We start from the raw sequence: 10,632 nt of genomic DNA on the forward strand, positions 1-10,632 counted from the left end.
CTAGGATGGTCCTGCTTGTCCTGGTCCTTCCATCTCCCTCCACAGGGAGATGTGCACAAGGTTAGACCTACATAGCTCCTGCCCCAGTGTACCCATTCTGTATGGATTTTGGAGTCCACGCTGCCAAGCAGTGAGTGTGTGAGTGTGTGAGCCTGGGTTCCTCTATGGCTCTCAAGGGAGACACCACTCTCTCCCCGCATTCAATGCATCCACCCAGCCCAGAGCTCTGCTCTGAGCTCCTGCCTCCAGGCCTGGCCTTTCCTGCACTTCTCCGGATGACCTCAGGCTCGGCTCTTCCAGTTCCTAGAAACAAGGATCCTTTGAGGGCCCCATCCACAAAGCAGAGCTTCATCCTGTGTCTGAGCGGCCCCACCCCAACTCCTGCCTCCCTCCATGTTTTGGAGGGTGCATCCAGTCTACCCTGGGCCAACTGTCACCTGCAGAGGCAGAGGTAGCTGTGGCAGCTGTCCCCCTGTCCTGCCCTGAACTCCTCTGTAGGATTCCACTTTCGTGGCCCCTGAGTGCTGGGGGGCAGAGAAGCAACTGCGCTGTGGCAGGAGCAAGCAGGACCCTGGCCCTCACTCCATTTTGAGCAGGAGTAACCCCACTACAGCTCCCCTGGGACGCAGACCCACTTCTGCGGAGCTGGGTAGACAACAGGGTCTCTTGAGTGTCACACCTCACCTACTGAGAGTCCCTTCAGCAGAGCTCTCAGGGTACCTCCACAGCTGGGAAGCTGAGCCCTAGAATTAGTAAGAAGTTTGGCCATGGTCACTGGGTCAGCCAGTGGCAGTGGAACCCTCATTGTCTTGTGGGCCCCAGGAGGACCCCACAATGGATGCCACGGGCTGAGGGGATGAGTCTTGACTAGCCCATATAAGAAGCACCACCATGTGCTCTGACAGAAGCCAAACTCAGCCAATGCCTCTACTGGGGTGTTTGGGCTAGGGCCCACCTTCCGCTCACGGATTCTAGAACCCACCCTGGGGCCTCTGCAGATGTCTGCCCCTGTGGGAAGACAGCAGGTGTTGAGGACACTGAAGCCCCTGAACTGATCTCAGGAGGCTTCCCTTCTCAGTTGACTGAATTTTCCAGATTCTTATGTTCCTGCCTGGCATTTAATCCCAGCACTCGGGAGGCAGGGGTAGGAGGATTGCCGGGAGTTTGAGGCCACCCTGAGACTATATACTGAATTCCAGGTCAGCCTGGGCTAAAGTGAGACCCTCACTTGAAAAACCAAAAAAAAAAAAAGAAGTGGATTTCATGTCCCTGTCCTTGAGTGTGGGCTCTAGGCCACATTAACCTGAATTACCCAATGCTCAATCCTAGCAGTGGACACCAGCTTCTGGCATCAGGAGTAGCAGAAGTCCTGGGATACATCCATGGGTTAATGAACTACTGTGGTTTCAAAAGCCCCATATCCCTGGGACTGAATCAGGACAGAAGCCGGGCATGGTGGTGCACGCCTTTAATACAGCACTGGCGAGGCAGAGGTAGGAAGATCACTGTGAGTTCGAGGCACCCTGAGACTACATAGTGAATTCCAGGTCAGCCTGGGCTAGAGCCTGGGCTAGACAAACCAAAAAATAAAAAAATAAAAATCAGGACAGGGAATGTAGGACCCATTATATAGAAAGGAAAAGCTGAGGCCTGGTAAGGAAACACTGCAGAGCCTGCACCTCCCCCTACTTAGCATCGAGGACGCTGGGATCCCCAGGAAGAAATCCCTGCAGGCCCTGACCCCATGTGCGTCTTCCCCCAGTTGCTCTGGCTCCTTCCACCTCGGAATCCCAGCAACCATCTGCTCATTTTCCTTTTCCAAAATCTATCCTGCTCTGGCCAAGGAGGGACTGTCGGGGGAAGACTGTACCCCTTCTGAGGGGAGCCCAGGCGCTCAGGCCTGCACACGCTCCTTGAGAATGGGCAGGGTTCCTCTGCATACAACTCTGCAGCCTGGCCCTGCCTGCTCTCCCCTTGCCTGGCATATGAAGGTGGCACACTCTCTGAGCAGCGCCCACGACTGGCTTCTTGTGCAGCCCTGCAGCTGCGAGGGCCTCCTGGGGTCACATGGGGAGACAGGGAGCAGCTGATGCCTAGGGTTCTAAGTCACACCCACACCACCCACAGGAAAGTAGCAAGAAGCAAGGGGTGGAGGGTGTTGGGGTGCAGTGGGTTGAGTTCAGTCTCCTAAAACAGATATGTTGAAGTCTCATGTCCCTCAGAACATGACCTTATTTGAAGATAGATTTTTTTCTCTCCTTTTTGTTTTATTTCATCTTTATTTTATTTTATTTGATTTTACCAAAGTAGAGTTTTGCTCTCGCCAAGGCTGACCTGGAATTCACTATGTAGTCTCAGGGTGACCTCAAACTCACAGTGATCATCCTACCCCTGCCTCCCAAGTGCTAGGATTAAAGGTGTGTGCCACCACACCTGGCTTATGTTTATTTTGTTAAAAATTTTTTATTTATTAATTTATTTGAGAGAGAAAGAGGCATATAAGAGATAGAATGGGTGTGCCAGGGCCTTTAGCAGACGCAAATGAACTCCAGAAGCATGCACCACCTTTTGTATCTGGCTTATGTAGGTCCTAGGGTATTGAGCCTGAGTACTTTGGCTTTGCAGGCCTTTATCTCTCTAACCCTTTATTTTATCTTTTAAATATTTGTCCTTCAAATATCTCATTTATTTATTTTTTCCTTTTCTTTTTTAGTTTTTAGAAAGAGCAAGATAGAGAGAGAATTGGCCTGCCAGGGCCTCTGCCACTGTAATAGAACTCCAGACGCTTGAGCCACCTAGTGGGCATGTGTGTGTGACCTTGCACTTGCCTCACCTTTATGTGTCTGGCTTAGGTGGGATCTGGAGAGTCAAACATGGGTCCTTAGGCTTCACAGGCAAGGGTCCTAACAGCTAAGCCATCTTTCCAGCCTTATTTGTTTATTTTAAATATCTCATTTTATTTATTATTATTTGAGAGAAAGAGGGAGAGAGAGAGTGGGTGTGCCAGGGCCTTTAGCTACTGCAAACGAACTCTAGGCACATGTGTCACCTTGTGCATCTGGTTTATATGGGTCCTGGGGAATTGAACTTGAGTCCCTTAGCTTTGCAGGCAAGTGCCTTAACCACTAAGCAACCTCTCCAGCCCTAGTTTGTTTTTTTGAGGTACGGTCTCACTCTAGCTCAGAATGACCTGGAATTCACTATGTAATCTGAGTGGCCATGAACTATGATCCTCCTATCTTTGCCTCCTATGTACCAGGATTAAAGGAGTGCACCACCCCACTCAGCCCTGTTTTATTATTTATTCTTAATTTAATTTGGAAATAGGGTCTTTACAGGGGTGACCAGGTTAAAATGAGGACTTGGAACCTTGAAGAAAGGGGAAATGTGAACACAAATGCTCATAACTGAGGGAAGACATACACACACACACACACACACACACACACACGGAGATGAGGGGGAGAGACCCAGGGACACATTCACAAGCTAAGCAATGGTGAAGACTGCAGGAACAGCTGGAATTAAAATAGCCTCCAGAACTGAGAGAGATCAGTGTCTCCTTGTTCCTGAAGGGAGGCCATATCTAGGGGCAGGGCAGGGGTCTCAGCTGCCCCTAGGGAAACTCTGCCTGGGACCTGTCACCATCCCAGCTCTGCTTCTAGATCTGCAGGCTGGACCTCAGCACCTGTGAATACCTAGTGAAAATCCCAAGACCTCCTTGGGACCTCTAGGTGACACTAGGTGGTCTTGGTAGGTCCCTCATGCCTGCAAGGGGCATATGTTGTGTCTGGGGTCTGATTCCAACTTGAGTTGTGACCCCACACGAGCCCTTCCCTATCCTGTGGTTTCACTTTCTCCATCTGACCAGGGTAGTGTGGACTGGATGACCACCACAACCTTCATGTTGCTGGGATAAAGCTCCCTACCAAAAGCAGTTGATGGGAGGAAAGGGCTCATTTTGGTTTATAGTCTCAAGGGGAAGCTTCGGGATGGCAGTGCACTGCGCTGGCCCAGTCGTTCCCCTCCCCCCAAGCAGGGCAAGTCTGCAGCTCGTGATAAAGCAGATTCCCAGCCAGGGGGCCCAGCATGAGTCTGAGTCCTGGCTTATACACAAGGGATGACGTCTCACAGCTCTGCAGCTGTTATCTGTCACTACCAGCTCCAGATGTGCAAGTCTCCGCCCTCAGCTACCGTGAGACACACCACCTCTCCTCCCAGCTGATGGCTTCAGAGTTTAGACCCGCAAGAGGACTGGGGGACACTGTTGTGGGCAGAAGGCTCAGGAGATGGGCTGTCAACTGGGTCCTGAGAGCCACCCAGGCCTGATAGGGAGCGGTGGATCCAGGAGGGTCAGCTGTGGGCTGAAACGCTAGGTCACTGAAGACTTGGGTGTTTGGACAATCCGAATGGCTCTGCCTGTGCCCTTGCATGGAGCGGTGATGTTGGTGTGCTGCTCCGGGAAGCATCAGTCTACATGGCCAGCTCCTCCTTTTCCCTTCCCCTCTTCCTCTTCCCCTCTTTTCTGTTTCTGTCTCTCTCTTCCCACTTCCACTGAATTTCTGGGGAAGCTCTTTCATCCATTAGACCTGGATCCTTTTCTTCTCCAACCAGTAACCCCAGCTTCTCCCAGCACATGCATCTCAAATATAAGCACAGCTCCGGAGGTGGCGGTCAGAGACATCTATTCAACATGTCCCCCTGTTGGGTGCCCCATTCCCCTTCTCCTTCAGATGACCTGACCCTGCCAAACCTTTTGTTTTGTTTGCTTTTTCTTTTTCTTTTTTCGAGGTAGCATCTCACTCTAGCTCAGGCTGACCTGGAATTCACTATGTAGTCTCAGGGTGGCCTCGAACTTGTGGTGATCCTCCTACCTCTGCCTCCCAAATGCTGGGATTAAAGGTGTGCGCCACCATGCCCGCCTTTTTTAATTTTTTTTTTTGTTCATTTTTATTTATTTGAGAGAGAGGGAGAGAATGGGCACACCAGGGCTTCCAGCCACTGCAAACGAACTCCAGACACGTGCGCCCCCTTGTGCATCTGGCTAACATGGGTCCTGGGGAATCGAGCCTTGAACCGGGTTCCTTAGGCTTCACAGGCAAGCGCTTAACCGCTAAGCCATCTCTCCAGCCCCCGGCTCCTTTTTTTAAAATGAACATGACTCCAGATGCGGTCAGCACCTGTGAGCATTCCGGAGCTTTCATACTGGTGTCGGGGACCCTTTCAGCTCAGGGGACCTAGGTGGGGCTGCAGAAAGGTGAGGAGGGCCTGGAGGAGAGCTCGTGAGCCCCACTTTCTGCATCAGAGCCAGCAGCTGGCAACAGGCCTGTGTTGAGTCCGTGCCCCTGCAGCACCACGCTTGCTCTGACACAGGCTCCAGCGCTGCCCACAAGCAACTGGCCAGCTTGACCCGCTGCCACCTGCTCTCGGCTGGCCACAGCTCCTTCTCTGCTGGCCTCTGGTCCTGCTCTGAACCCCTGCCAGGAAGAGGAGCCAAGCTGTGGCCTGGGTGCCGGAGGGCTGCTGTCACCGACTCCTCGTGCTCACCTGCACCCTTCAATGGGGCTCAGTGCATGGATACGGTCCAGTGGCCACTAGTTACAGAAGTGCTGGGGACAGCTGGCAGGGCTGGACATGAGACCCAGAGAGCTGGGCAGAGAGTGCAGCTGGAGCAGTCCTGGCTCTAAAGCACCAGCCTGGGCAGGACTAGGGCCTGGCCCAGGGCCCTCTGATGATTCAGGCTTCAGGTAAACATCAGCCTCAACCCAGCTTTCCATGAGCTGTGGGAAGCCTCTTGATCAATTGTGGTGCTTTGAATCAGATGCCCCCCTCCCCATAGACTCGTGTGTCCTGAATGCTGGGTCCCCAAGTGATGATGGCACTTTGAGAGGTGGATCCTTGCTGGAGGAGGTGTGTTGTTGGGGGTGGGCTAAGGGGCGTTAAAGCCAGCTCTCCCTTGACAAAAGTTGGGTCACTCTCTTGCGGCTGTTTTTCATCTGCTGTGGCCTCTGTGCGTGCCATGCTTTCTGTGCCATCATAGCTTCCCTGTGAGCTGGGCATGGTGGCACATGCCTCTAATCCCAGCACTCTGGAGGCACAGGTAGGAGGATCGCCATGAGTTCGAGGCCAGCCTGAGACTACATAGTGAATTCCAGGTCAGCCTGAGCTAGGGCCAGACCCAACCTTGGAAACCCCCCCTCCCCCCAAAAAAAGACATTCTTTGAGAGAGAGGAGAAGAGAGAGAATGGACATGCCAGGGCCTCCAGTGACTGCAAACTCCAGACACATGCACCACCTTGTGCATCTGGCTTTACATGGGTACTGGGGAATCAAACTAGTCCTTAGGCTTTTTAGGTAAATACCCTAAACTGGTGAGCCACCTCTCCAGCCCACAAGACTTTCTTTGGGTGATTCCCAGAGGAGCTGGTTCAGGAAGAGACCTGAAATTCCTTGGGAATGACGGCCCAGGTCATGCTGGCAATCCAGGAGGACCTGGAATTCCTGCCTAATGCTGCCAGCCTCAGACCACGCCTTCTCCGTGGTTCAGGAAGAGACCTGAAATTCCTTGGGAATGACGGCCCAGGTCATGCTGGCAATCCAGGAGGACCTGGAATTCCTGCCTAATGCTGCCAGCCTCAGACCACGCCTTCTCCGACCCTGCCACCCCAGTGCTCCTCCTACTGTGGAGTCTGGAAATGGCAGCATTCCAGCAGACATCTGGGAGCCACTACACTTTAGATATGGCGTGAGGAGCCAGATGCCCACAGGTCACATCACTGCTCTGGTACCTCTCTAGCTTCAATTTTAAGATGGGGGCCCTGACTCCCATGCTCACCATCTTAGTGAGAAAAGTCATGGTGTGGACATCCACACTCTTCACCACCACTCTCCCCACCTACAGAGGCTAGGCCCGAGTCCTGTTCGGATTTCATCTGCTCACACGAGGTGGGAGGACTCTGGCTATCCAGTTCGCAAGCTCCAGGTCCCATTACAGTTCTAGGAGGGCTCAAAAGGTGATTCTATTTGAGTAGGAGATAGGCACCTCTCCTGCCCCAAGCTGCAGGGACCTGGCACCATTTTCCAGCAGGATGCCTCCTCTATAAGCAAATTGACTTCTCTTCTCTCCTGATTGTTTCCCTACACCATCATCCAATACAGACAGTGGGCACTGACCACTGTTCCCTGAGGGCACAGGACCCACGACTTCACCCTAACATGACACTTCTCCCAGGTAGAGTTGAGGGGCTTTCCCTTGCCCTGTCTGAAAATCTGAACTTATTTTTTTCCCCAGGTAGGGTCTCTCTCTAACACAGGTGGACCTGAAAGTCACTATGTAGTCTCAGGGTGGCCTTGAACTCACAGTGATCCTCCTACCTCTGCCTCCCAGGTTCTGAGAGCTAGAGCTTGAATTTTTAAAACGTTTTATTCATTCATTTATGGATTTAAGAGAGACAGACAGAAAGAAAGAAAGAGAGTGAGTATGGGTGTCCCAGGGCCTCCTGCTGCTGCAAACAAACTCCAAAACATATGAGCCACTTTGTGCATCTGGCTTTACATGGGTACTGAGGTACTAGGGAATCAAATCTGAGCTATCGGACTTTAAAAACTAACGCCTTTAACCACCGAGTCATCTTTCTAGCCCTTGAATTTAAAAAAAAAATATTTTATTTATTTATTTGCAGGCCGAAAGAGACAGAGACAGACAGAGAGTTTGGGCATGTGAGGGTCTCTAGCTACTGCAAACAAGTTTAAGACACGTGCACCACTTTGTGCCATCTGGCTTATGTGAGTACTGGGCAATCAAACCCAGGTCATTAGGATTTGCAGGCAAATGCCTTAAACACTGAGCCATCTCTTCAGAAAGATTTGTGGTCCTCAGAGCCAAGGAGTAGGCATAGGCCAGACTCTCAGGTGCAGGGAACTGAGGAGGGTGGGTGGAACCACAACACAGAGAAGGGAAGTGGGGTTCCCTCCTGGGGACCTCAAGAGGCTTTCTAGGGAGATGACCCTGAGGCTGAGGCTCAAAGGTAAGTCAGCTTATCCCAGGAAAAGCTACATGTGGCAGACAAGAGGAGCCCAAGGGGAATGGAGAGATGGCTCAGTGGTTAAGGTGCTTGCCTGTGAAGTTTAAGGACCCAGGTTCAATTCCCACGTAAGCACATGGTGGCACATGTGTTTGGATTTCATTGGCAGTGGCTAGAGGCCCTTCTGTGTCTATTCTCTCTCTTATAAATAAGTAAAATAAAAGAAGGACACAAGGGTAGCAGGACTTAGGGGGACAGCAGAAGCCCAGGGTCAAAAGGAAAGCCGGAAGCTAGGCATAGTGGCGCATGCCTTTAATCCCAGCAGAGGTAGAGGCAGAGGTAGGAGGGTCACCCTGAATTCGAGGCCACCCTGAGACTACATAGTGAATTCCAGGTCAGCCTGGGGTAGAGCGAGAGCCTACCTCTTAAAAAAGAAAAAAAGGGGGCTGGAGAGATGGCTTAGCGGTTAAGTGCTTGCCTGTGAAGCCTAAGGACCCCGGTTCGAGGCTCGGTTCCCCAGGTTCCACGTTAGCCAGATGCACAAGGGGGCGCACGCGTCTGGAGTTTGTTTGCAGAGGCTGGAAGCCCTGGCGCGCCCATTCTCTCTCTCTCCCTCTATCTGTCTTTCTCCCTGTGTCTGTCACTCTCAAATAAATAAATAAAAAATGAATTTAAAAAAAATGAATTTTTAAAAAATATTTAAAAAAAAAGAAAAAAAGGGAATCCAAGGGTAAGAGCAACTAATTGTGGACCTTCAGGTGGGATCAGAACAGGGACATCTTCCTAGTATCCTGGAATCTTGCTGCAGACCTCAGCCGTTCATTAAAGACTTGGTGGGCACAGGGACGTAGACGTGGAGTAAGCCTCCTCTGGGGTGTCCCGTTCCCCCCCTCCTCAGCAGAGCACTGGAGGAATGAGGCAGGGTGGGAGTGGAGGCATTAGCCCAACTTCTCTTCAGGGTCAGTCCTCTCCTGCTGAGAGGTGTGAGTTCTGGGAAGAAAGGGACAAAAGAAGCAGGAAGGGGCTGGCAGATGGCTCCTCTACACCTCAGTAAGAGTTACCTCCTCCCTTCTCCATGGTAGGAGAACAAATGTGAAGACTGCCTAATTTACCCCTTCAGAGCCTGGCGCCTGTGGCAGGGCTGGGCACAGGAGTCTGAGGACTTGCCCTCAGCTGCGGATGGCCCTGGCTTCCAGTGGTGGGCAACACCGAGTGGCGAATGAAATCCTACCAGTGTGGCCCGGGCCCTGGGGTTCTGGCAGGGGTGGAATCCCAGCACGCCTGAGATGTTTTAAAAATCTTCACCTCTGGAGCAGGGCCCCCGGGGGCCAGGCATATGGCTCTGCTGTGGGTTACCCACCGCACAGTGAGTGTATGTGGCCGGGGGCAGCGTTTGGGTTAGAAGGTGACCAGTGGTCTGTCTTGAGGCTGGGTTACAGGAACAAACATATAGCTCGTGCCACCTGCTGTTTACATGAGAGGGATGGCACAGCTGATGGAGAGACATGGGGACTATTAAGCACTCCCTCCAGACACACCCCGACCTAAGCAAGAGCCAGAGCCAAAGATCTATACAGCCAAGTGTGGACTCAGAGAAGCTTAAGTCTCGAGGCACAGTTTCAGGCCTGGAGGGAGACCAGGGCACGAAACTCATCGTGCACGAGCTCAGGCGTGACCAGGGGTGGTCCCAGCGGCGCACAGGAGCACAATCTGGCCGTCCCCACCGATCGGGCGTGAGACAGGGCAGGAGGGAAGAGAAGCCCCGCCCCAACCGGCCTCGCGTGGCGTGGGGCAATTAATTAGGCGCTGCTCCCAGCCCGCCCACCCGCCGGCTTGGCTGCGCGACGCCCCGCAGAGAGAGCTTGGGGGCGGGGACGCTGGCGATGTGTGCGAGCACCTCGGGGAAAATGAATGGGGGCCTCGTGATCGCGTCCTGACAAAGGAAGGTGGACAATTAGGTGGGAGGCCCCCACGCTCGAGGCAGCAGCAGCAGCAAAAAAAATAAAAAAACTCGTCGAGTGACTCAAGTGGCCGCGAAGCCAGAAACTGCTGGTTCGGCAGCAAGACGCTCGGAGGGTGTTCAAGGAAAGAAAGGGGGGGACGGACGTCCTTCTTCTTCTCCTCCGGACCCCACGGCCGAGGCTCGCGGGTGCGTGCCTTTGCAAGAAGGCCTGCTCTGCAAGCTCAAGCGAGCTTGGGCGTGACGCCGCTAAAGCTTTCCAAAAAAAAAAAAAAGAGCCCCGCACCCGGGCGGGCGAGAGAATAATGTGTCGTCGGCTGGCTCCACGCAAGCGGAGTGGGGCCCGCCTCCCCGAGCCCGGGCGCACGGATCTCCATCATCATCATCTCTAGCGCCCTCCCGGGCCGGGGCCCCCCAAAGGGTGACGATGCCGGTGCTGTCGGCGCGCGCGAAGAGGCTGGTGAGCGCCGCGGGATCGCGGTGGCACCGGCGGCTCGGCTCGGCGAGCCGCTGGACTGCCGCTCCGCCTTCGGGTTTCGAACACCCAGCCGCCAGCCGGGGACGCGCAGCCGTGCGGCCCCGGGGACCTACGTGCGCCGCGACGCTTGGGCCCGAGGCGGGCCGCGGCGGCCGGACACTGGCCCTGGC

The sequence above is a fragment of the Jaculus jaculus genome, chromosome 10 (genome assembly GCF_020740685.1).
Source record: "Jaculus jaculus isolate mJacJac1 chromosome 10, mJacJac1.mat.Y.cur, whole genome shotgun sequence".
NCBI lineage: Eukaryota > Metazoa > Chordata > Mammalia > Rodentia > Dipodidae > Jaculus > Jaculus jaculus.